This window comes from Furipterus horrens, unplaced genomic scaffold, assembly GCF_987537825.1.
Source record: "Furipterus horrens unplaced genomic scaffold, mFurHor1.1.pri manual_scaffold_2, whole genome shotgun sequence".
NCBI classification, from domain to species: Eukaryota; Metazoa; Chordata; class Mammalia; order Chiroptera; family Furipteridae; genus Furipterus; species Furipterus horrens.
Window position 1 is genome coordinate 201,096,092 of NW_028327172.1, and position 4,899 is coordinate 201,100,990.

The 4,899-nt window shown below is 38.1% G+C and overlaps 1 pseudogene; it reads left to right on the forward strand.

The window, feature by feature from the left end:
• Positions 1–304: 304 nt before the first annotated feature.
• Positions 305–1,035, forward strand: LOC150020272 (tropomyosin-like; annotated as a pseudogene).
• Positions 1,036–4,899: the final 3,864 nt, after the last annotated feature.

Genomic DNA, 4,899 nt, shown 5'->3' on the forward strand with positions numbered 1-4,899 from the left:
ATTAAGAAATTAAGATTGAAATAAAGAAAGCAAGTGCATCAAAAAAAAAAGGATACGTAATAAAATATTTTAAATGTTTTCTTATTTCTTAATGAATTAAACAAATAAAAGTTTGTACAAAATAATAACAATGACGTATTTGATAATCATAGTTAATACGCAAAACGAACGGCAGCAATGATACCAGGGAAGAGAGGGAGGAATGAAGAATGTTTGTAATTAGGAGGAGCGGCTGCAGCGCTGAGCGGAGGAGGCTGGAAACCCAATTGGAGCAGGAGCTGGGGGCACCACGGCCAGGATCACCACCATGGAGGCGGTGAAACGCAAGATCCGAGGAGTTCTGTATCGACAGCGCCATGGTGCAGAGGAGAGAGCCCAGCGCCTCCAGCGGGAAATGGAGCAAGAAAAGTGGACCGGAAACAGGCTGAGGCTGGGGTGGCCTCCCTGAGCCTTAGGATCCAGCTGGTTGAAGAGGAGCTGAACCGCGCTCAGGAGCTCCTGGCCGCTGCCCCGCAAAAGCAGAAAGAAGCTGAGAAAGCTGCCGATGAGGGTGAGAGAGGTGTGAAGGTCATTGGAAACCGAGCTTTGAAAGATGAAGATAGAACTCCAGGAAATCCAGCTCAAAGAAGCTAAGTACATTGCAGAAGAAGCAGATAGGAAATCTGAAGAGGTGGCTTGTAAATTGGTGATTATTGAGGGAGACTTGGAACGCACAGAGGAACCAGCTGAGCTGGCAGAGTCGCGTTGCCAAAAGATGGATGAGCAGATCAGACCGATGGATCAGACAGACCCTGAAGTGTCTGAGTGCTGCTGAAGAAAAGTACTCTCAAAAAGAAGACAAATATGAGGAGAGACAAAGCTTCTTACTGATAAACTCACAGAAGGCAGAGACCCGAGCTGAGTTTGCTGAGATATCCCTAGCCAAGTTGGAACAGACAATTGATGATTTGGAAAATAAACTGAAATGCACCAAAGAGGAACAGGCTGTACACAAGGCTGCTGGACCAGACTCTGCTTGACCTGAATGAGATGTAGCGCACCCAGTCCTGCCCGGCCCGACTCCTCCCTCGGGCCCAGACTCCACAGGAGGCCAGCCTGCCAGAAGCTGCGCTTTCAACTGAGGGCTCATCTTTGACTGGAAGTCTGCTTTCTCCTTTCCCTCCATACTTGCCCACGCCCGCCTGCCTTTCTTTTTTTTTGCCAAACTCTCTGCCTCTCTCAGAGATTCTGGTTGGGAGGGAGGCGGAGCACCTACGGAAACACCATTTAATGGAATGTGAGCACGATGCAAAGAGTCTTTGAAAGTGTGTTGCGATGTACACATTTTGTCATTACCTTTTTGTTACTGTCGTTTTATCAGCCATTTGTAAAACATTCCAAATAATCCCAGTTCTCACGCAGCAGTCTAATCCCTTTCTCACTTTTAGAAGGTAAGTTTTCAGCTTAATCCACATTGCCTTCTCCCTAGAAGAGGGAAAGAGGTACCGGCCTGCCTTACTGGGCGACAAACAGAGCCCAGAGAAGGGCTCCACTAGGCACACTGGGGAATCATTGCTTTGGGCAGAGTACCAGTCAGACCAGAAAGGTGATTCCGGAAAGAGCCCCCCAAAAAAGTGATGTTCAGGTTTCAGCTTTGGGTCATATTTTAAAAATCAGAAGTGACCAAACAAATTAAAATGGTAAGACTTGTCTGTTTGAGACCAAATCGTTGTCCCATTTCTAACCCCCTTCTCAATGGTCCACAAAATGGATCATGTGCTCCTGATGTTGAAGTGACCAGTTATTTGCGCTCATGCCTCCTTGAAAGAAAGATGTGCTTTTGCCGCTGATTTAGCATATGAAACTCATCTCATCACCCTTTCCTGGGTCTGAAGCTGCTGCCTCTAAAAGTGCCATCTCACTGGGCCTTGTATCAGTTAGTGCTGGAGAAATCTTGAATAGTTTATGTACAAAACTGTTTTAGAATTTTATATGATTTTGAAACTTTGCTTCTTTAGGGTTTGAGGCACAACGGCCACCCCATCTGGCTTTGGAGGCTCTCTATAGTCTGGGTTCACAGTGTACTGATATTTACGTTTCTTTCTCTTTTTGGTGAGGTTTCTGTGAGATCTGTGAGGTGCGCATCCTGCAGCTTATTGGCTTAAAATGTACTATCCTCTCGTGTGCTCTCTGGGGGCCACTAGTTTGACACTGAAAATTGGCAAATGTCTTTTTAAAATAGAGAACCAGCTCCTCCCGCCCCCCCCCCAAAAAAAAGAGAGAGAGAAAATATTTGTAATTATAAGTTAATTGTATTCCTTGTGAAGCAATGTAAGATTATTTGAAAGTGGACTTGGACTAGTTTTAAAGGTATGTTATAAACTCTATGATAACCACTATAAAAAGAGATAGAAAAAGTGTAATTGATAGGCTAAGGAAGGAGAGAAAATAAATCATATAAAATGTTTAATTAATAACAAAGGTAGAAAAAGAGTGGAAATGAAAATTAGGAGTAAAGCACTAGAGTCAAAATAGAATACAATAACAAATACGATCAATAGTAATGCAACTATATCAATAATTACTTTAAATATTAAAGTAAAACCCAGAAATTGTTATGTGGATTAAAAAACCAAACCAAACTATATGCTATCTATAAGAAATAAACAATCACATATATATTAAAAGTATTAAAAGTAAAAAGATGGTGAAAAATGTATCATGCTAATACAAATAAAAATAAAGCTGGAGTAGCTATATTAATGTTATACAAAGCAGACTTAAGAGCAAGAAAAATTAATTGGGATACAGAAAGTCACTGAATAAAAATAAAGGTGTTAACTCTCTAAGCAAATATAATATTCTTAGTATGAATGTGCTTAACAAGAGAATGATAATATACACAAGGAGAAACAAATTAATCCACTACAAAAGTTAGGTGACATCAACACATTTCTATCAGAAATGGACATATCCAACAAGCAGAAAATCAAGGAGGACATAGCTGAAACCAATAAAACCATCAGTCAAGTGGATATCATTGATATCTACTTGCTACTTCAACCAACAGCAGTTGTACATTTATCCAAAATCACATGGACTATTCACCAGAAGAGACTGCATTCTGGGCCATTAAACATACCTTAATAAATTTAAAGAATGGAAATCATACATACATATGCTCTTAAACCACAATGTAATAAACTATAACAGAAAAATAGCTAGAAAATTCCAAAATATTTAAAGTTTAAGAAACATACTTCTAAATAACACAAGTTCAGAGAATAAATCTCTAGAAATTAAAAAATATAAAAATTAAATGAAAATAAAGATACAACTTGCCAAAATATTTGGGATACAATGAAAGCAGTACTTAGAGAGACATTTATAGCTTTGAAAAAAATCATATTAATGTAATAAAAATCTTAAAATTAATAATATAATTTTATCTTATGAAACTAGAAAGAGAAGAATTAAAATAAAAAGTAAATGGAATACAATAAATTATAAAAATTAGGGCAGATATTACAACAAGTAATCAACAGAAAATTTTAGAAAACAATAGTTGCATCTTTGGAAATATCAAAAAAATAAAAAATCCTTCAGCCTGGTTAAAAATAAAGGAGGGGGAATATAATCACCAATATTAGAAATTAAAGAGGGGACATTATTATAGATCCCACAGTCATTAAAAGGATAGTAAGAAATACTTTAACAGCTCCATGCCCACAAATATAACCAATTCTTTGAAAGACGCAAGCTGCTATAACTCAAACAAGAAGAAATCCAATAATCTGAATGAGCCTATTAAAAAATTGATTTGGTAATTAATAAACTTACCGAACAGACAAGCACCAGGACCGGATAGGTTCACTGGTAAATTCTATGAAACATTTAAGAAAGAAATGATACCAAGTCTCTATAATCTATGAGGCCAGCTTTATCCTAATACCAAAACCAGTCAATGATATCACAGGAAAAGAAAACCACAGACAAATATCTCACAATGATGGAGACACAAAAATGGAGAGCAGGCTGACAGCTGGGGTGGGGATGGGGGTTGCGGGGAAGGATGGAGGGAAAAGGAAAAAGGACTCATGGCCATCAACAACAGAGTGCTGAATGCAGAGAGGGAGGGGTTATAAGTGGAATAAGTGGTAATTGAAAAACTACAATAAAAATAAAATTTAAAAAACTCCTAGCTTGCAAAACAGAAAAAAATAGAAAGTCCAATCTAACAATGGTATAAAAGAATTATACACTACATCCAAGAAGAATTCATTGCAAATCTTATCCATTATTCAGAAATTGAATAATGTAACCCACTGACTCAATAGGCAAGACAATAAAAATCACACAGTCACATACTTTAATAGATACAAAAAATCTTTTGACAAAATCTAACACCCATTCATGATAAAAACTCTTAGTAAACCTGGCATAGAGGGGATCTTCCTCAACTTGACAAAGAAATTCTAACGACAATCACAACAAAACAAAAACTACAGCTAACATCACTCTTACTGGCAAGAAACTAGAAACTTTTCTTTTTCTTAACATCAGGGACAAGTAAAAGATGTCTCCTTTCTTTGTTCCTTTTCAACAAGGGAGATCTTAAAAGCAGGTGAGGTCTGTCTAGAGCTTATCCAGCCACGTAACATAAAAAAATAGAGACATTTATTTAATATACAAGATACAGGAAACATTGTACATAGGACAATGACGTCTCAGTCCCCTTCAAAGTAGGCACTTTGGAACCTCACACAGTTTTCCCAGTTGCCGTTAGCTGCTCTGCCATATTTTCCTGAGTCTCATCAATGGTCTGAAATCTCTTTCCTTTCAAAGGTTATTTTAGTTTTGGGAAAAGCCATAAGTCTCAGGGCACCAAATCTGGGCTAAAGGGGGGCTGATGTTGATGTT